We start from the raw sequence: 23,054 nt of genomic DNA, 5'->3' as shown, positions 1-23,054 counted from the left end.
CATCACCTTGCTCACCACGTGGGCCTTCTCCATAGCCTGCATGAGTGTCTCCAGGACTGATGGCTCAAAAAGGAGATAGAGCTACAGTATGTCCAAGATAAAAGCCAGTGTCTTTTTGGAACCTATCCTTGGAAGTGGCACTTCATCACTTGTTATTTTATTTGTTAAATTGATAGACCTAAGGCCTGCAATCAAGGCGAGGGAATTACCCAAGAGCCAGAATATCAAGAGGCAGGGATGACTGGGCTACTTTAGACCTGGATACCAAAATTTTAATGGGTTTGTTAGATATTGTTAATTTTATCTAAATCGTGTTTGTGATATCTTCAGGATTGTAACAGAGAATGCTTAGAGTTAAAAGAGCTAGTGTTTATTAAATCCAACTTAATTAATTTTCAAACTTGATTGTCAGAGAAGTATTCAGTTTAGTTTTCCCTGTGGTCTTTTTAAAGATTTGTCACAACAGAAGAATGTAAGAATTTGTAAGGCATTTCAAGATTTTTTTTTTTAACATTGTGATGATCTTATTGGCTTTATTCACCAATTCATTAATTGAGCAGCATTACATCCAGCAAATAGAAAGGAGCTCCTAGGACCTGCACAAAATACAAGATTTTATAGGCAGAAGGGAGAGAGACAAGGAAGTTATTAGTAAAGAGTAAATTGTTTTAGGCACATTCTCCTTCTTTTAGGGGAAGGTAGGAGTTTATCAAGCAGATTACTGCACTAGTACAAGGATGTATATATACATTGACTGGTTAAGATGACATTCCTGGGAATGTTTGAAATTGCAAATAGGTTAAGTTCAGTCTTGGTTTGGTGATGTGGGTTTAGCAGAAGTGACTCTACTCTTGGCTTGTCTTTTTTTTTCTTTTAATAACAATACTCAATGGAGATACAATAGATACTACAAATAGTAACAAAATCATTGGAGATATTTATTCACAATTAAAAGACTGCTGTCCAAAAAAAATATGCAGGCCCACTGAAGAATTCTACCAAAATTATAAATAAAATTAACACAGATTTTACACATTTTTAAAGAAAATAAGAACAAAAATTCAAAGAGACCCTAAAATTAAAAATCACAAAATTTCCTATGACAAATAAGTCTTCTAAGTTGATATAATATATTTAATAAAATATTAATGAACCAAATTTTAAAATGTGTAAAAAGTATGTACACATCATGATCATTGGGATATGGATATGTGCTAGGTATGGAAAACTGCTCCAATATTTGCAAATCAATCACACACTCCACCTTGTTAATGAGCAAAAAATTAAAAAAATTGGTAAAATCCAGCTCTCATTCATGATCAAAATTTTAGCAAGTTAATAAGAAAGGGAAATCACCTTCACTTCAAGAATATCTGCAAAAACTGCTGGGGATTTACCCCAAAGATACAGATTAAAAATAGGATAAGGCGATTACAAAAACTTGGTTGTACTATTTTATGAAGTTGACAGGTTTAAAAAAAACAAAAGATTTTTGTCTGTCTTTTGGTTAGTACAAAGAGGCATCTTGCACCAATTTACTGAATGATTTTTGTAAAGAAAATTTAGCATAAAATCAAAGCTGGAAACAGTCATATCACATGTTGGCTTGTGAAGAAGATGGAATGGAATGAAATAATTATTGTTTCTTTTTGACAGATGTGATAATGAAATATCTAATGAATATTCATGTAGGATGAGTCCTATAGTCAGGGATATAGTAAGATAAGTAATATAAGTAAGTAACATATAGTAAATATCATTCATTTTAGAGGATCATTGGTCAACAATTATTTTTTGAGCTCCTTTTGTGTGAAAGCCAAGATGGAAAAGTAAATGATAACCTGAAGTCTCATGGTTTGCAATTCCTTTATTCATAAACTAATTCATCAAGGTACTAACTGAGAGCCTACTCTGTGCACAGTATCACTTGCTAGAGTAATAGGGCAGGAAAAAGATTTTTAAAATCCATCAATCTTGTGCTCACTTCGGCAGCACATATACTAAAATCCATCAATCTGATTCTAGCCTTTCAGGATCTCATGCTTTTGTATTGCGATCTGAGTCATCTTTGTATATTTTATTTTTCAATTATAGCATGTTATTCCTCATGGAAATTTAGTAGGCCTGTGCTGAATTATCCATTAAGCTTCTTTCAGTTCATCAATATGCTTATACTCTGAGCAATTACTGCCATCTTTCTCCTGGAAGATGACTACTTATTTTCAGTACTTAGTTTAGAACTCATTTCTTCTGGGAAATCTTGTCTTCTCTGACCACTCTAGGGTTGTTTCTTGCTTTTCTTTTATGCTTTTTTTAGCCATATGGATTATTCTTCTCATATTTTGTGCCCATTTTCTTTTTAAACCCATGAATCCCAGGGACACTTGGGTGGCTTGGTCTGTTGGGAGTCAGCCTTCCACTCAGGTGATGATCTCAGGGTGCTGGGATCGAGCCCCTTGTCGGATTTTCTGTTCAGTGGGAAGCCTGCTTCTCCCTCTCCCTCTGCCTGCCTCTCTGCTTGCTGTGCTCTCTCTCTCTCTCTTTGTCAAATAAACAGAATCTTAAAAAAAAAAATAAGCCCATGGATCCCATTCAAAGGTTTAGTGATACTGATTTAGTGGTACATGCCAAGCACATCACTAGGCACTGGGTATATAACAGTGAATAAAACATAGTAGCTATTCTGGAAAACAGTATGAAGGTTCCTGGATTTGTTAAAAATAGAACTACCCTATGATCCAGCATTTTCTATAGTAGCCAAATTATGGAAACAGCCCCATTGTCCATTGACGATGAATGGATAACAAAAGAAGTGGTATGTATATGTAATGGAATATTAATCAGCCATCAGAAAGAATGAAATCTTTCCATTTGCAAGGACATGGATGGGGCTAGAGAGTATTATGCTAAGCAAAATAAGTCGGAGAAAGACAAATACCATATGATTTCATTCATATGTAGAATTTAAGAAACAAAACAAATGACCAAATGGAGAAAAAAAAAGAGAGGAAAGCAAACCCAGAAATAGACTCTTAACTATAGAGAACCAAAAGGGAGGTGAGTGGGAAGATGGGTGAAATAGGTGATGGGGATTAAAGAGTGCACTTGGTCTGATGAGCATGGGGTGATGTATGGAAGTGCTGAATTGCTATATTGTACATCTGAAACTAATATTACACTCTATGCTGACTAATTGGATTTTAAATAAAAACATTTTTTAAAAAGTCAAAGACTCTACCACCATGGGGCTCATGTTCAGTAGAATGAGAGAGATAATAAATAAATGTGTCCTAACTCAGGTAGTACTAAGTGCTAAGAAGACGAAGAGGGGTATGGGGATAAAGTGAGTGATTGAAGGTAGCCAGGGCTGTCTTAGACAGAGGTCAGGAAGGTATCTTTGGAGTGATGATATTAGAGGTGATCTAAAGGAAGGGAGGGAGGAAGCCATGGGGACAGAGTTTCTGGAAGAGGGACAGTGAGTGCAAACACCCTGAGTGGAGAGGGCATTTGATGTACTAAAGAAGCAACAGGGAGGCATTTGTGCCTGCAGCAGAGTGACTGTACACAGGTGATGCAGAAAATGTTGAGATGTGAGATCAGAAAGATTGCCAGGGGTTGGTCACAGCACATACTTTGCAGGCCAGAGTACTCCTAGTACCTAAGCACACATGATCGGTGTTTAGTGAGCATACATCTGGTATTGTTAGATTAAGTTGAGAGTATAAGAGCAGTATTATCTAATTATACATTAGTATTATTATCATTAAAGTACTTTGAGTAGTGAATCAAAAAAATTGTTGCATGATAGAATTACCAAGGGATCTTTTGAAAAGGTAAATTTTGGGTCACATGGCAGACACATGACATCGGGATCTCTGTGGGGGGCATCCAGATTTTTAAAGCGCCTTAGGTGATTTTGGACAAGTATGAGAATCATTAATTTGGATCAGTGGTTCTCAAAGTGTGCCCACCAACCAGCAGCATTGCAGATAATTAGAAATATAAATTCTTTGGGTCTATCTCATACCTATTGAATCAGAAACTCTGGGGATGAGACTAAGCAATCTGTGTTTTAAGAAGTCCTCCAGGTGCTTCAAATGTGTGCTAAATTTGGAGGACCACAGTCTCAGAGGAATGGGCCACATGTAGGCAAAACAGATGATACATTCTGTGGTTTTAATTGTGGAGGACGGTGTTTCTGTAATATGTGTGCACTGGCAAGCATACCTAACATTTTACCACTTGAAAACTCTTTGGATTAAACTTTCTCTCTCTCAGAGCCCTGTGTTTAAATAAAACTTTCCTCTGGGTAAAACATCAAGCCATTGCTACTTAGCACTTTGTTGTAAATGAGCTTATTAGAAGGATTTAACTGACAGAATGGGTCATTTTGAATATAAGAATGGCTGAAGTTAGAAAAGATTTCTAGAAAATGATGGAGATGAGATGATAGTACAGTCTTCCTGTAATCTTAAAAGTATAATTAGGAAATCAGTAGATTTTATAAGATTTTAACACAATATAAATATAATTTTCCGGTATTTTTCTCAAGGATATTTGAGAAATATGTTTACTTCTCATTTAATTAATTGTGCACCCGATTCTGTATTACCTATGTCTGGAAATAAAGATTTAGACACTTGTAAATTTGAATAATGCAATGTTTGTAATAATTTCAAAGTGGAAGATTTGTTCAGATTTTTTTTTAAGGAATCAAGGTCTTAATATTTAGGTTTTTATCTGGCATCACTCTTCAGGAAATTTCCATATGGAAAAATCTCATCATCTTTCATCCTCCTATAGAAAGCTACATTTTCTTTCACACAACTCCAATATTAATATGTACATTGGACTTTCTTTTTCCTTACCACTTATCTGAGAATGATAATGAATGAAAGAAAGTGAATTGTATAGCTTAGGACCACTGCTGAGAGGTTGAGTGTGAACAATATGCTAATTCTGATTTTAGTGTTCTTATCAATCCAGCAGGTTCATTCGGATTTAAGAATGCAGTATGAAAGTCTTTTGTTGTCCTACTACATAAGTTTTCTTTCATAGAGAAAAATCAGATTTTTCATAAAGGCTTAACCAGAGGCGATACCTGATATTGTCTGTAAAGTGCAAGCAATATATCTTTGAAGCACTTGAATAATATTAGTATCTTGGCTGAGAACAGGAGAAAAAATAATCTAAAAAATAAGGATGATATGATTTTAAAAGAGGCCTTCACATGGCAGAGGATTTCATTCAGCTTGGTGACAAAGGACTCCAGATCTCAGTAGCGCTTGAGATGGAGCAAATGTAGATGCAGAAAGTAGGTCTTGGTATCTCCTATTTGTGTCCTCATACATCCCTGCAGTATTTGACTGATCAAAGACCTGCAACCACATATCAGAGGCAGTCTGGGGGATTTTTATATTAATAATCTCCCTCTATATCATTTAATCAAGCAATATGCTTTCTTAATTTTTCCTCCCATTATTTTTTCAAGATAAACCCACACCCTTGCTGGGGAGGTAAATGCAACTGTTGCAATATTATATTGCCCTCCAGAGATTCTGTCTTCTGACAAAACAGTGTTTCCTTAAACGTCAAATTCTTCTCATCCATTGTTTTCGCATTGGAAACCAACTTTAGCAAAACTGGAAAGTCTTTTTCTTCCCATATCTCTTTCTAATCCACGTAGAGCATTATTGCTTAGTGGAGCACTACACAGTTTGATGTCTTAAGTCTGAATTCTCCAGCTGTAAGTATGAAACTATCAAATGTCTTTTTTCCTTTGCATATTTGGAGGCCTTGTTATTATATTTTATCACTCCTAGGCATTCATTAGAAACCTTCAATGGCCTACCTCTTTTTGTTATTGGATCACAGTGGGCAAGTACAAATGTATTCATGTGTTAATAACTTGCCCAAAAGCTAGTGTAAGGTAGCCCCCAAACCAATATAAAGGTAATTTTTATATAATAAAAAAATCACCAGACAACTGATTGGAACTACGGACTTAATAAAATGGCAAGACAACTATATGAATTCATATTTCAAAAGTATGTATCTGTGCTTACTCTGAAAGATCAGCCCACACATTCTCACACTCACAGAATGTACCGAATACATGTATATCTTTACACAAACATATTTTTCTTACTTTTTCTATCATATACATTGAGGATAAAATTCATCAGGTTTTAATGTCTGTTTCACAGTATGCAGATAATTTACTCATCATTTTTTGATTTAACAAGTACTTATTGAAGACGGTGTTGTGGTTGCTGTGGATACAAATAAGGTCTGTACATATAGATCATAGGGTCTCTGTATCAGGGAGCCTATTTTCTAGTGGATGAGGCAGAAAATAACCGAGGAAACAATAAACAAGATAAGAAGAATGGTAGGCAGAACACCACAGGATAATCTGATAGAGATTGCAAGGGAGATTGTAGCAAACAGCAGGATAACATAATAGGATGTTAAATAAATCAATAGATACAAATATGTCTACTAAATGGAAGGACTTTGGAGGTCAGCCATAAATGATGAGAATGAACCAGTCAGGAGAAAGCTTGGAGAAGAGGAAATATGCTAAGTCTGTGAGTGGGCAAGAGAGGATATGCCCAAGGAAACGAAGGGAGGTTTACTGTGGCTGGAATGTAGCAAGCAAGATGGAGAATGCTGTGTGACAACGTCGATGCAGGAGCCAGGTTCTGAAGGTTTTGTGGGCCTGGGTTTTATTCTATTAGTCACAGTGAATATTGGAAGGGATCTTTGTTAAGTTCTTCTGTGCTAGAGGATTAAGACTTGGACAAGAACTTTGACAACAGACATACCAAAGGTATATTTTAACGATAGAACAAGATTGACTATTCACAGTATCCATATTGCTTTACTAGCAGTTTTCCTTAGATTTTAAACATAGCACAAAGAATGTTCCTTTTAAATGTCTAAAAAGTTACTTTGGAGCAAAGAGTATTGAACCCCTAAGGATATCTTCTTGATAAAATCAAGTATTTAGTAAAGATAGTGGCAAATGGACAAAGACACTTAAATTTAAAAAAAAATTATTCACTGGAGAGAAAGAGAGTGCACAAGACAGAGCACATGAGTGGGGGTGAGGTGGTCAGGGAGAGGGAGAAGCAGATTCCCCTCTGCCTAGGGAACCCCATATAGGATCCATTCCAGGACCTGAAATCATGAACTAAGCCAAAGGCAGAAGCTTAACTGATTGGGCCACCAAGGGGCCTCCCACCAAAAGCTTAAATTTAAGACTGGATATTTCAATATATATATATTAACTTTAGTTTCCTATATCATGATAGAGTTGAAATATTGCAGCAGGAAAGATATAATTTTACTCACACACACTCACACCTGTGTTTTATATCCATCACATCTTTAGAAATGAAAGCATTTGAGGGTATAGATCCTTTACATTTTTGGTTAGGTTTATTCCTAGGTATCTTATGCTTTTGGGTGCAATTGTAAATGGGATTGACTCCTTAATTTCTCTTTCTTCAGTCTCATTGTTAGTGTATAGAAATGCCACTGACTTCTGGGCATTGATTTTGTATCCTGCCACGCTACCGAATTGCTGTATGAGTTCTAGCAATCTTGGGGTGGAGGCTTTTGGGTTTTCTATGTAGAGTATCATGTCATCGGTGAAGAGGGAGAGTTTGACTTCTTCTTTGCCAATTTGAATGCCTTTAATGTCTTTTTGTTGTCTGATTGCTGAGGCTAGGACTTCCAGTACTATGTTGAATAGCAGTGGTGAGAGTGGACATCCCTGTCTTGTTCCTGATCTTAGGGGAAAGGCTCCCAGTGCTTCCCCATTGAGAATGATATTTGCTGTAGGCTTTTCATAGATGGCTTTTAAGATGTCGAGGAATGTTCCCTCTATCCCTACACTCTGAAGAGTTTTGATCAGGAATGGATGCTGTATTTTGTCAAATGCTTTCTCTGCATCTAATGAGAGGATCATATGGTTCTTGGTTTTTCTCTTGCTGATATGATGAATCACATTGATTGTTTTACGGGTGTTGAACCAGCCTTGTGTCCCAGGGATAAATCCTACTTGGTCATGGTGAATAATTTTCTTAATGTATTGTTGGATCCTATTGGCCAGTATCTTGTTGAGAATTTTTGCATCCATGTTCATCAGGGATATTGGTCTGTAATTCTCCTTTTTGGTGGGGTCTTTGTCTGGTTTTGGAATTAAGGTGATGCTGGCCTCATAGAACGAATTTGGAAGTACTCCATCTCTTTCTATCTTTCCAAACAGCTTTAGGAGAATAGGTATGATTTCTTCTTTAAACGTTTGATAGAATTCCCCTGGGAAGCCATCTGGCCCTGGACTCTTGTGTCTTGGGAGGTTTTTGATGACTGCTTCAATTTCCTCCCTGGTTATTAGCCTGTTCAGGTTTTCTATTTCTTCCTGTTCCAGTTTTGGTAGTTTGTGGCTTTCCAGGAATGCGTCCATTTCTTCTAGATTGCCTAATTTATTGGCGTATAGCTGTTCATAATATGTTTTTAAAATCGTTTGTATTTCCTTGGTGTTGGTAGTGATCTCTCCTTTCTCATTCATGATTTTATTAATTTGAGTCTTCTCTCTCTTCTTTTTAATAAGGCTGGCTAATGGTTTATCTATCTTGTTAATTCTTTCAAAGAACCAACTCCTGGTTTTGTTGATCTGTTCCACAGTTCTTCTGGTCTCGATTTCGTTGAGTTCTGCTCGAATCTTTATTAACTCCCTTCTTCTCTTGGGTGTAGGATCTATTTGCTGTTTTTTCTCTAGCTCCTTTATGTGTAAGGTTAGCTTTTGTATTTGAGTTCTTTCCAGTTTTTGAATGGATGCTTGTATTGCGATGTATTTCCCCCTTAGGACTGCTTTTGCTGCATCCCAAAGATTTTGAACGGTTGTATCTTCATTCTCATTAGTTTCCATGAATCTTTCTGAAAGAAATTGAGGAAGACACAAAGAGATGGAAAAATATTCCATGCTCATGGATTGGCAGAATTAATATTGTGAAAATGTCAATGTTACCCAGGGCAATATACACGTTTAATGCAATCCCTATCAAAATACCATGGACTTTCTTCAGAGAGTTAGAACAAATTATTTTAAGATTTGTGTGGAATCAGAAAAGACCCCGAATAGCCAGGGGAATTTTAAAAAAGAAAACCATATCTGGGGGCATCACAATGCCAGATTTCAGGTTGTACTACAAAGCTGTGGTCATCAAGACAGTGTGGTACTGGCACAAAAACAGACACATAGATCAGTGGAACAGAATAGAGAATCCAGAAGTGGACCCTGAACTTTATGGGCAACTAATATTCGATAAAGGAGGAAAGACTATCCATTGGAAGAAAGACAGTCTCTTCAATAAATGGTGCTGGGAAAATTGGACATCCACATGCAGAAGAATGAAACTAGACCACTCTCTTTCACCATACACAAAGATAAACTCAAAATGGATGAAAGATCTAAATGTGAGACAAGATTCCATCAAAATCCTAGAGAAGAACACAGGCAACACCCTTTTTGAACTCGGCCATAGTAACTTCTTGCAAGATACATCCACGAAGGCAAAAGAAACAAAAGCAAAAATGAACTATTGGGACTTCATCAAGATAAGAAGCTTTTGCACAGCAAAGGATACAGTCAACAAAACTCAAAGACAACCTACAGAATGGGAGAAGATATTTGCAAATGACATATCAGATAAAGGGCTAGTTTCCAAGATCTATAAAGAACTTATTAAACTCAACACCAAAGAAACAAACAATCCAATCATGAAATGGGCAAAAGACATGAACAGAAATCTCACAGAGGAAGACATAGACATGGCCAACATGCACATGAGAAAATGTTCTGCATCACTTGCCATCAGGGAAATACAAATCAAAACCACAATGAGATACCACCTCACACCAGTGAGAATGGGGAAAATTAACAAGGCAGGAAACAACAAATGTTGGAGAGGATGTGGAGAAAAGGGAACCCTCATACACTGTTGGTGGGAATGTGAACTGGTGCAGCCACTCTGGAAAACTGTGTGGAGGTTCCTCAAACAGTTAAAAATAGACCTGCCCTACGACCCAGCAATTGCACTGCTGGGGATTTACCCCAAAGATACAGATGCAGTGAAACGCCGGGACACCTGCACCCCGATGTTTATAGCAGCAATGGCCACGATAGCCAAACTGTGGAAGGAACCTCGGTGTCCAATGAAAGATGAATGGATAAAGAAGATGTGGTTTATGTATACAATGGAATATTACTCAGCTATTAGAAATGACAAATACCCACCATTTGCTTCAACGTGGATGGAACTGGAGGGTATTATGCTGAGTGAAGTAAGCCAGTCGGAGAAGGACAAACATTATATGTTCTCATTCATTTGGGGAATATAAATAATAGTGAAAGGGAATATAAGGGAAGGGGGAAGAAATGTGTGGGAAATATCAGAAAGGGAGACAGAACGTAAAGACTGCTAACTCTGGGAAACGAACTAGGGGTGTTGGAAGGGGAGGAGGGCGGGGGGTGGGAGTGAATGGGTGATGGGCACTGGGGTTATTCTGTATGTTAGTAAATTGAACACCAATAAAAAAAAATAAAATAAAAAAAAAAAGAAATGAAAGCATTACCTGGGACTTCCGCAATTTCAGAAAGCGCTCCATTCACGTCTGCCATGGACTAAATATTTGTGTCCCAGCTAATTCATATTGAAATTCTAACTCCTAAGGTGATGGTACTAAGAAATGAGATTTTTGGAAGGTGTTTGGGGCCCTAATGAAGAGGCCACAGACAGGTCCCTTGCCACTTAAGCCACATGGATTTACAGTGAGAGGATGACCATTAAACATCAGCAAATTAGAAATTGTGGTTTCAACTTTTGACAATCATTGGAAACAGCACATATCTAGACTAGCTAGAGATGTGAGAAAAATCATACATTTCTTCTTTTGCAACTTGGCATTATTGTCTGAAGATTTTAGTTAGTCTGCTATCAAGGGCAGACTATCCCTGGGGAACATTAGTTCAGATTGACAATCCAGGAGGAACTATGTGATGCCTAAATAGAGGGAACACAAGCAGATGAATTAATTTGATAAATAAAAATATGACTAAAAGAAAGAAGGACTCATGTGCAGTGGATGAGAGCATTGGCTTTGGGCTCAGACAAACCTGAGTTTTATTCATGGCTGTACACCTTGTTACCAAATGATTTTAAGCAGGTTGCTCTATATCTTTGAGCCTCAGTTATTGCTGTGTAATGTAGGAAGTAATACTCATGGGTTCTGAGGAAAAAGGAATAAAACAACATGCACAAGGTGCTTGGCAAAGGTCAGATGAGAGGTCTCCCTGATGACCTTATTTAGAATTGTAATTCCATCACCTGTCCCAGAGTTCTTGATTCCTCCATACCTTGCTTTACCTTTTCTTTTTTGTTATATAGCACTTTCTCACCTTTTAATATACCATGGCATTTATTCTGTTTATTGTATTGTCTATTGTGTCTCTCCTGGCTAACATAAACTCACAAGAGAAGACACATTTGTTTGCCTTTGTTCACTGTGTATTTCAAGACTGGAGAAAAATGGCTGGCACATAAACACAAATGGAAATATTCAAGGAACATAACTAATAGTTATGTTAGACTATTATTTAGACTAAGTCTAGCTAATAATTAAGTAATAATCAGTGCTGACTCTAAATTCTACTTCCCTGGATTCTCACTGTCCTCTTAGAGACAGTCCAGCTCCCTAGACAATAGAAAGAGGGGAAGGAGAAAAACCTGAACCAGTGGTTCTTGCCCTTGACTTGGCAGAAGAATCGCCTTGGGAGCTTTTTAAAAATTCAGATTACCAGGCTACTGCCTTCATCAAGAAACTAGAGTCAGTAGGGATGAGGATCAGACAGCAGTATGTAAGTTTTTTCTGTATTTCTACCTTTAGACAAGCTTGAGATCCACCGTTCTAAGCCACGGCTGCTACAGTTGCTATGATTCTCAACCAAATTATGCTGCTCGGTGACACTTATTTCCTAAGCCTTCTTCGTGGCAGCAGAGAGTTCAAGGGTGATGGGAAGATAATGTAAGCATGCAAAACCCCTTGACATTTTGCTACTAATTTTAAGTAAATTGATAGAAGAAACAAGAAATACATTCAAGACCCAGACGATGAGAGCATATAAACTCAAAATCAATCCTTTTTTTAATAGAGAAAAAATGGTGTATAACATCATACTAGTTTCAGATATGCAACATAATTGGGTCTTTGTATATACTCTGAAGTAGTCAACACGATAAGTCTAGTTACCATATATCACCACACAACTGACCTTTACCCAGTTTGCATAGCCCTCAATATTTTCCCCCTGATAACCATTAGTCAGTTCTCCACACTTATGAGTCGTTTTTTATGTTCTTCATTTAAGGGAATTAATATAGTTTTTGTCTTTGATATATTTCACTAAACATAATATTCTCAAGTTTCATCCATGTCGTAAATGGTAGAATTTAACTTTTTATGGCTGAATAGTATGAAATATATATATGTTGAGATATATATGGCACATCATTTTTATATATTCATCCATCCATGGACATCTAAGTTGTTTTCATATCTTGGCTATTGCAAATAATGCTGCATTGACAATTGGAGTGAATATATCTTTTCAAAATAGTGCTTTCATTTTCATTGATAAATACTCAGAAGTGGTATATAGCTGGCTCATCTAAGAGTTCAATCTTTAATTTTTTGAGGAATCTTTATGCTGTTTTCCATTATGGCTGTACCAGTTTAAAACCAGTTTGCATTTCCACCAACAGTGGACGAAGTTTCCTTTTTCTCCGCAGACTCCCCAACCCTTATTATTTCTTGTCTTTTTGATCAATTTTAATAATTTTAATTAAAATTCTTTCTTGTCATTTTCTCATATCTTCATAAGAGATGTGTTCAGTAGACTTCTCTTCAGATCTTCCTCCAAATGAGACACTCATTCCTCTGATTCAAATGAGTGTTTGGTTCATCTGCATGTGATTTATAGTATTGCAGTCTATCATGGATAATGCATGGCCTCATTGCTAGGTTAACCAGGAGTAGTGCTTGTTCCCCTTTACTGAAATTCTAATTCAACTGAGTCAGCTGTTTTCTTGGTTATTCTCATTCATATGAAATGCTCTTCAGTGCTGCTAGCATTCTTTCTTTTTTGTCTGTTTTGCCACAAAGAATGAGTGAATGGTACATTGGTTCACTTATTATATTTCTGTCAAACACAATATAACATTCCATTTCTTTTGAATATTGGCCACAAAAATTTTTAGTATTATATTTGTTTTACCACCAGCATTAGTACAACTACGAATAAGGGAAATGTAATTTGCTAAAGTTTATCAACTCAGTGGCAGAATGAAAGCTAGAGCATGAACATTTTGATAAAAGATGAAAAAAAATAATCCAATTTTATACTCAAATGAAAAACCTCAAAACTTAAATGTTGAAATTTTATCTGGTTCCTATCCCTTTATCATTATCATCATTTATCATATATATTCCCAGAACTGAGTGTAACACAGACCCACTAGCTGTCCACCAAACCAGATTCCTTGTTTTCCTAGCCTATAGACTACATTTCCCAAATACACCTGCTGTTAAGCCCAAGCCACTGAGTTACAGCCAATAGGATGTGAGGAAAAGTGACATATCAACACACACACACACACACACACACACACACACATTTCCAGGTTTAGCTCATAGGGGCAGTCTGGGTGGCTCAGTGGTCTAGCGCTGCCTTCAGCCCAGGGTATGATCCTAGAGTCCTGGGATCCAGTCCCACGTCGGGCTCCCTGCATGGAACCTGCTTCTCCCTCTGCCTGTGCCTGTGCCTCTCTCTCTCTCTCTCTGTGTGTGTCCCTTATGAATAAACAAATAAAATCTTTAAAAAACAAAACAAAAACAAAAAGCCTCCAACACACAATTCATTCTCTGCTACTATCTTTTGGAGAAATCCAGAGAATGCTGAAGCTTTAGAAGAGAGAGAAGCCACAAGATACAAGGTTCCAGGGCACGGCCAATTGGAAGGCTAAACACCAATCAAGGAATATTTGTTTTAGATTTCTTGAGAATAAGGAATATGCTTCCCTTATGCAAAGCCAATGAAATATGGAGGTTTGTATATTATAGCCACTTATTAAAAACTTTCTCTGTATAAAAATATATTTTATTTTGAGTAATGATTGTGCATTCTAAGAATGCCCATAGAGTATATGATAAAAATGGCCCCTTTCCTACAGTGCCCTGTTCTCTGACCTTCTATTAGTCTTTTATTTCATTTCCTACTCCTCTATTCTTCCTGTATTCTCTATGGAGACAATCTTCAAAGTGATCCATGGCTCTCTATTCTTCCCGATTTTGGACATATCTTCAACCTTCAGGACGTAAAGCATCAATCTTTCTACTAATGCTTCACAAATTCATAGTGTCTAGCAAAACCTCTCACTCAAGGTTTACTCAGACATTTAGAACAATCTGTAGCCAATACTAATACCTGCTTGAATATTTATTTATTTATTTATTTATTTATTTATTTATTTATTTTTCATTGGAGAGAGAGCATGCATGAATGAGGGTGAGGAGGCACAGAGGGAAAGGCAGAGAATATTAAACAGACTCCTTGCTAAGTGCAAAGCTCTACTTGGGGCTCGATCTCATGACCCTGAGATCATGACCTGAACTAAAATCAAGGGTTGGTTGCTCAACCTACTTAGCCAGCCAGGTGCCTCCCTGCTTGAATAATTCTTACTGATATTGTATGTCTCCTTTGGATTCTGTTTATAATCTCTGAATATTTTTCCTACATCCACTCCCCTTCTTACACCTCAGATTTACTCAATGGCATTCCCCCCCAACCCCTGTATTCTCATAGTTCTGAAAAGTTGGAACCGAACTTAACTCCTATCTTTATCAAATTCCAGTTTGTCATCCATGTATCATCAGATTATACTATTTCTTCATTTGAAATATACTTCAGATTCGCCCCTGACTCTCACATCCTATTGCTACCACCTTAATAAAAGCTATCACTGCTCCAACAAACACATACAATAGCTTAACTCATAAAACTAGGCCTCTTATTTTTTGAAAGATTTTATTTATTTATTTGAAACAGAGATTGAGGGAGAGAAAAAGAGAGAGAGAGAGAGAGAGAGAAAGCATGAGAAGGTGGGGGGAGGGCAAAGAGAGTGGGAGAAACAGACTTTCCACTGAGCAGGGAGCCCAACTTGGGGATCAATCCCTGGACCCTGAGATCATAACCTGAACCAAAGGCAGAAGCTTAACCAAATGAGCCACCCAGAAGCCCCAAACCTGGGTCTTTTCTACCACTGATTGGTATGCCACTTAATTTTCTGCCTATTCAAAAAGTCACACACTTATTAGTTCTATATTAATTTTAGATTTATCCAGAAAGAATTCCTACCTAGCTTTTAATAAAAAATCTTCGGTTTCAGGTTGCCTAATCTATGCATTTATTTGTTTCTCCCTTCTCTTCTACATCGGTACAAATTTTATTTTATTTTATTATTTTATTTTATTGTTTTTATTTATTTTAAATATTTCATTTATATATTTGAGACAGAGAGAGAATATGAGAACAGGGAAAGAGGCAGAGGGAAAAGCAGACTCCCTTCAGAGCAGGGAGAGGATGTGGGGCTCAATCCCAGGATCCTGGATCATGACTTGAGCCGAAGGCAGACACTTAACCACTAAGTCACCCACTTGCCCATAAATTTTATTTTAGTAATAGCACACATTTTGCATTCTTTGAGGTTTCAGCTCATGTTCCAGTTTCTCCTTTAATACTTTTCTTCAATGTGTTCTGTATTTACTGTGATTAAATCTTGGAATTTGCTCTATTCAGATAGCTCTCTCAGGGCAGGAGATCAGTGATATATTTTTTCATTATATAAAGTATATTCATACATATAAGAGAAGCAACCACACCCAAAGCCTAACTGCTTTAATATCTTTGCTTTTTGAAGAGCTTTTATTAAAATCTCAACATTTATATATATTTTCAAAACACAACTCTGAATTAATGGACTCTGTATCCAAAGTGTTTCTTGACCTTGAAATCATCAAATTCCTGTTTATTTCGTATATACAATTAAAATGTTTATAAATTAGACAGATTATGCTTTACTTCTATGAGTACCTTTCATAGATTATAGCAAACTGTATTATTTCCCCCTCAATTCTCAGATTATAAATATCTATGGGGATATTATGAGACTTATAGGGAACTAGATGTTTACTTCTAAGTCCTGGCTATAACTTTAAAGAAATCTTCTTGAGCATACTCAAAATAATGACACCTAGGAACCTCAGTCTCTGCAATTAAAACTAATGTAAGTTTATCTCCTTATAAGCTTACAGAACTAAAGTAAATGTATTTCTTAGAGCTTCTCTGAACTTCTCTGGTGCCAAAAACATAGGTTTATTTGGATTCATTCGTCTAATTTAAAAGCTGAGGCAGGCTAAGTCTTTCTAGATTATATTGGACAGAATTACCATGGCTCTGAGCTTAAAGTAATTATCAAAACATATATTTGCAAGGCACTCCTCTTGATAAACATATCCTTCCCTTTGACTTTGCGAATTTTGAGAGAAATTGCTTAGTAGAGGAGGTGAAGAGGGTGTTGTTTGAAAAGTTTATTTTAAAAATTCTATAATTAAAAGCATGACCTCGGCTGAGGATCAATTGTAGGGAAGCAAAAATTAAGCTGCCCTTTAGTACATTATCACTTGGTACATGTTGAGGAAATAGTGTAATTAATAAACTAAAAAGTAATTTTCAGTTAATTGACTTTCATCAGACTGTGGAGCTACTGAGCTGAGATCGGGGGTAGATCTGTGTATGGGACTAGTAGGCTGTATAAACCTTCGATGCTGCCATGAGCTCCAGTTTATTCATTAAAACCTTGTTGTTAACAAGGAGACACTGACTGGAGTTAGAAGGAATATGTGCCGCCTTCAAATTCATCACAAAGACTGGGAAAAAAGCGAAGTGCTTGTCATTTTAGGGGCCCTTCAATATGCTCCATTGAATTTGATTTCATTATCAAATGTCACTGGTGTAATTACATCAAATAAAAAATAGCTCAAGACGGGAAACTATCTAAATAAAACACTTGATTAGCGGGAATCCCTGGGTGGCTCAGCGGTTCGGCGCCTGCCTTCAGCCCAGGGCGTGATCCTGAAGACCTGGGATCGAGTCCTGCATCGGGCTCCCTGCATGGAGCCTGTTTCTCCCTCCTCCTGTGTCTCTGCCTCTCTCTCTCTGTGTCTATCATAAATAAATAAGTAAATAAATAAATAAATAAATAAATCTTAAAAAAAACCACTTGATTAGCGGATTAAAGCAGTTGTTTGGGCAAACTAGATGCAGAGGTTCACATGCAATAAATGGGCACACAGACCTTTTGTTTAAAGGGAAACTTCCTCTTATTTGTTATATTATTGTTTGTTTGCTTACACATTCTTTCATCAAAATAGATGCTGAAATAATAATGCTGTGTCAGACTGAGTGCCGGACAAGTAATCATTTGAGTCTTAGGATTCCAACACTGCTCTGCGGTGAGGTAGAAACCTCAGACTGAGCTCATGGCAGAATTTGTTTGATAGGAGCTGCATCCCAGTGACCCCTGAGGGATTTGCTGGACCCTTTGTTATTGAGCAGTCGTGAGAAATAATGAGAAGATAAAGGATACTAAACCAAGAGAAAGACATTCATCTTGAGAAAACGTAATTAATGGAAGGGTTAAACTGAGGTGCAGTTTTAGAGACCCTGCTAAATTTGGATTCTTTCTCAGTTGTTGTGAAACCTCCAAGTCATATGCACCCAGGCTTTGCCTTCACGTTGGATAGGCTGACTCTGTTGTTCAAGTTTTATGCTAGAGCATCTATCAACTGTATCTGAACAACACAGTCATTTTCTACTGTGTCTAACAGAGAATATTCAAAGAAGATATATTTAAGACATGAAAGGTCACACTAGATTAAAAAGACATATATTATTTTGCCCTTCAGTGTGTATAAAATTTTTGATCTATTTGTTGATTACAGCTGACCCCCACTTTCACTTTACAGGACACTGACCCCTGCATATTGAAGGTGGAATTCTTCATTTTACTTAAAATAAATAGTGAGCAAAGCACTTACTAGAATCTTTAGGGACTAAAAAGATAAGTGAGACACAAACTCTGTCCTCTAAGAGCAATTTAATGGGGGCTGAAAAATCACTCCTCAAATTGAATAATATGCAGTAGATGTGCCAAAAGGGAGACAGCACAAGGTTGTATAGGTGAGAGAGATTGTATTCAGCTGATGATCACACAATGCTTGAAGGAACAGCAGCAAAAGATACATCTTGAAAGAGTTCCATGAGCCAAAATGTGTGCGAAAGGCATTGATCCAGGCTTATGTGTCTTAGTAAATACAGGACATATTTAAAAAAAAAAGATTTAAGCGGTGCTGTTTTGGAGAATATGCTGATAGTACTATACAGAACTTCATGTATTTTGGAAATGTAAAGAAATCATTTTATGGGTTTCACTTTTTAAAAAATCTAAATTTTGAACTAATTATGGAGTCATGAAAGTGCATACATACTACAGAGTCTCATATACACATCATTCAGCTTCCCTGCAATGGCAACAGCTGGTACAGCTAGAGTGGAATATCCAAACTAGGAAATTGACTCTGATACATTACCAATAGCTGGAATGCAGAACTTACTGTGCTTTCACTATTTTTTTTAAACTTGTATTTGTGTGTGTGTATGTGGTGTTTTTAGTTTTTAATCAGGGGAAGAATATAATTGGAGTTGGGCTTTAAGAAGATTATCTAGCAACAATATACAGGCAAAACTGGACCAAATCAAGAATTATTACAGTAAGTACCCCAGAGGAATAATGAGATCCTCCAATAGATAATATGTAGCACAGGGCTGGATACGGAGAAACTGCTTAGTGAGCGAGTCAGGCATTATATTTTCAGACTGTATTTTTTCAGGTGTAAAAAAAATGCAATCCCTTTTTGATTTGACAATGTGTGTGCAAGAGCAGAAATCAGAAGAATAACAAATAGTCAAGAACCCCATGAGGTTGAGCAGCATACTGTAGAAACCCATTATAAGGAGATTGGAAAAACAGGACAATTGTCTTTTGGAAAGAGGGAAGTAGCTCAGGTCAGAGAAAGATTAGATGGAGAATTCAAGGCCCTAAATCTGCAGCTAGAAGGCTATATGCGAATTGAGGACACAAGTGCTTCTTGCCCTAGCTCCTGGTAGAAAGCTTCTCCCGATTTTCACCATAGCCTTTTAACAGCTAGTTGCAATTTAAAAAAAAAAAAAAAAAAAGCTTTTTCAATTCAAGACCTTCTTTTTAAAATCTGATCTCCTGTGAGAAAATGAAGAAATGGTTTCTTACTGGTTTTTAAATTGAAATAAATGCTAAGAGAATTTTCCAATACTGCATTTCTCCTCTTTTACTCAGTATAACAACCAGATCCTGTTGTTTCCCTTAGGCCTCAAAATCTCCTATGAATATTTCAATATTTGCTGGATAGGCAAAATGGGAGTTGTGGAACTTAAAATATGTCATTTGCTGGCTGAAGGATTATGAGCAAGTTATTTAAACATTTTCTAAAACTTAATGACCTTGTCAGTAATATAAAAATGTTAGAGTCAAAGATCTCTTTCCATTCTAACACTCTCAAAAAAATCTCATTTTGTTAATTCCCATATACCTTTTTATCACTGCTCAACTTTTGTTCAGCATTTAGTGGTGACGGGTGACGGGCACACAGTAAATATTCAATGCATGCTTTCTGGATGAATTATTTGGAGATTCTTAAGTACAAAAAAGCTTCTTCCAAGAATTTTAAGTAGTTTTTAGATCTTAATAGAGCAAAACTCTATTAAGCATGAAATCTTTGCTACTTTGCCTTTTCATCCTTTATTTTTTATGTGTTTAAAAATATGAAAGTCAGTCAAACTCTTTGGGATTCAATATGTTTATCTGTAAATATGAAAATTGAGCTTTTAAAAGTGTTTCTACTTCTAAAAACCAATGGCATTAATTAGTGGAAAAAATATGCACATCTCATACAGTGAGATTTCAAATTAAATTCCACTTAGTTCTTTAACTTCTTATATAAGTTGCAAATGTACTTTTAATAACATTTACAAAATAATACATTTAAATTAAGCTTGTCTAAGCATTTCATCACATTACTTTTGTAATAAGTATAAATATCTTTTATTGAGTCTTTTACTAACTTTCATGCGTTGAGGTATTACTATTTTTAACTCAGGAAATCCAAGGCTATAGAGGTTAACTAACCTATTCAAGGTCACACATTCAACAAAAGGTATAGTCAGGTTTTTCACATAGGAGGCTGGGCTTCAGGGCTGTGTAGTTCACCACTACTCCCATTTTATGTCACTGTGTGCCACTTTCTGAAGATGGAAAAAAAAGTTCTGCACAGTGTTTTCTGAGTTAGGCAACAGAGCAGTGGTTGAATATTTTCTTGGTAATCTTGAACAATAGTTTGAACTCTGAACTTCTACAGTCTCTAATTACTGACCCTAGAAGCTCTGCTGAACTGTAAATCTGGTTTGCATTTGGGGACATTGCAGCCATGAGATGTAGATAATTCAGTAACCAGAAATAACTATTTATCTTAGTTTATCTGAAGAGAGAATCTTTCCTAAGTAGCCTGCTTGCTCTTTGACTACCAGAGCTATTTATTTAGTCTCTTTGATTACTTGTTCTGAGTTATCCCCCCTCCTTTTAAAACATAAGAATGTAGCTAGCAAATTATTTCAGTCATCGATCAATAATCCATCTTTTCAAGGGATACAAAATTTTCCAAACACTAAGTGCTTCACATTTATTTGCTACTCAAGAAAGTAGATTTCTGCTGAGAAGTTTGAGGAAAATAGTTAAATATATATTCTCTAGTCTGCTAGGCAATATGCACCTAGTTTACATGGTTTTTCAGGGATGGCCTTGGGTCTTCACAGTATACACGTATAAAATAGAGTGATTCAATTTTATTTATGCTCTTAAGTCATTGTATCATTTTGTATAAGCAAATTAGTCCTCAGATATTAACATGAAAACACCATTTGTTTAATTTAACAAAATAGTTTTATTTTTGGATCTCTTTCCTCAAAGAATGATTAAATTATGCTATATTGACCATTTGGTTCTTATTAATATGTGTGGTAATACAATACTGAATAGATTGTCTTGATTTTGGGTTTTAAGCTGCTAACATGTGCTGAATGCAACAGATAGTTTAATAGTAAAACAACAACAAAAAATATTTTTAAAGCATCTGATTAAAGAAAACAAAACAAGTACCATTACACTCATTTTCTGCCCTAGAACATTAGATCCCAAAGGCCTTACATAGAAAACTAATTCCTTGGGAGACACCTGAGTGACTTAGTTAAGCTTCTGCCTTGGGCTCAGGTCATGATCCCAGGGTCCTGGGATGTAGCCCCACCTCTGGCTACATGCTCAGCGGGGAGTTTGCTTCTTCCCCTCTCTCTGCCCCTCCCCTCTGATCATGCTGTGGAGGGCGAGCTCTCTCTCTCTCAAATGAATAAAAAAAAAATATTAAAAAAAGAAAGAAAGCCAACTCCTTGGGTTTTTAATAGACATTACTCTAAAAACTTTGAGACCCTTAAATAAGGTTGAGCAGATTTTACTCTCAGAATTTCTTACTGTCTTTAGCACCTAATTTATTCAATTAAATCCTTTCCAAGTCTAATTTGACCGTTATCAAACATTTCATGAAACCCTGAAAATATTCAAAAGAAGCTGGACATTAGAATCACTTAGTGACTTTGTGAAGAATATCCATACTCAGAGAAATCAAATCTGAGTCTTTGTAGGTTGGGAGTCGACAGTAAGCAGAATAATGGCCCCCAAATATGTTCACTTCCTAATTCCTAAAATTTGATATATGGCAGAGGGGAATTAAGGTAACAGATGGAATTAATTCTGTTAACCACCTGACCTTAGGTTTTTCTGGAATATCTAGGTGGTTCCAATATACTTAAATTTTTTTTTTTAATGTAGTAGAGAGAAGGAAGCAGATGAATCAGTGTCACGGTGGAGCAGTGTGAGAGAGACTCCACCAGCCACTGCAGGCTTTTAAGTCAGCAGAAGGAGGCCAGGGACCAAGGAATCCAGGCAGCCTCTGGAAGTCAGAAAAATAAAACAAGAAAACAGGTTCTCTTTCAGAGCCTATAGAAGAAACACAGCTCTGCAAACATCTTGAAGTTTGTCTAGCGAGAATCTTTTTGGACTTCTCATCTCCAGAAAAGTAAATTAATAAATTTGTGGTTTTTTGAGTTCCTAAATTCATGGTGACTTGTTACAGCAGCGATGGGAAATGAATACAGGATCCAAGCCTTGGCAATTTTTAAGAGTTACCAGGTGATTCTAATTTGCAGCCAGGTTGAGAGCCACAGATTTAGAGGAATATGGGCTCATTGGAATCAACTAGGAAATTTTTTTATTAAACAGTAATATCTGGCACCCACCAAAGGGATTCATACTCACATTCAAAATATTAACTTACTTAATTCTTCATAACAACTCCATAAGATTGCAATTCTTATCAGAAGCACATATTTTTGTAAGGAAGCTGTCCAATGTTACCCAGCTACTAAGGGGCAGGCTTCAAACTCACACAGGCTGGCTCCCATAACCTCCTTCATATTTAACTCATGTGTAGAGCCTGAATAGTACTATTGTGAACATCATCGCTAGAATTATTGACTATTTTGTGAGTTCCCCTTCAACAAGAAAAGCAGGAAGTTAGAAATGAAAGGTACCAGCTAAAATGAAAACATGGATGGCTAAGAAGAAAAAAATATAAAATCGTTCAGTGTTTAAGAATGATGGAAATCTGAGGGGTTGGAGAGTTGTAAATATTACTAAATGCAGAATTATTCAGTGCTATCTAGAGTATTA

This window comes from Canis lupus, chromosome 14 (genome assembly GCF_011100685.1).
Source record: "Canis lupus familiaris isolate Mischka breed German Shepherd chromosome 14, alternate assembly UU_Cfam_GSD_1.0, whole genome shotgun sequence".
NCBI classification, from domain to species: Eukaryota; Metazoa; Chordata; class Mammalia; order Carnivora; family Canidae; genus Canis; species Canis lupus.
This window is presented reverse-complemented; position numbering follows the sequence as displayed.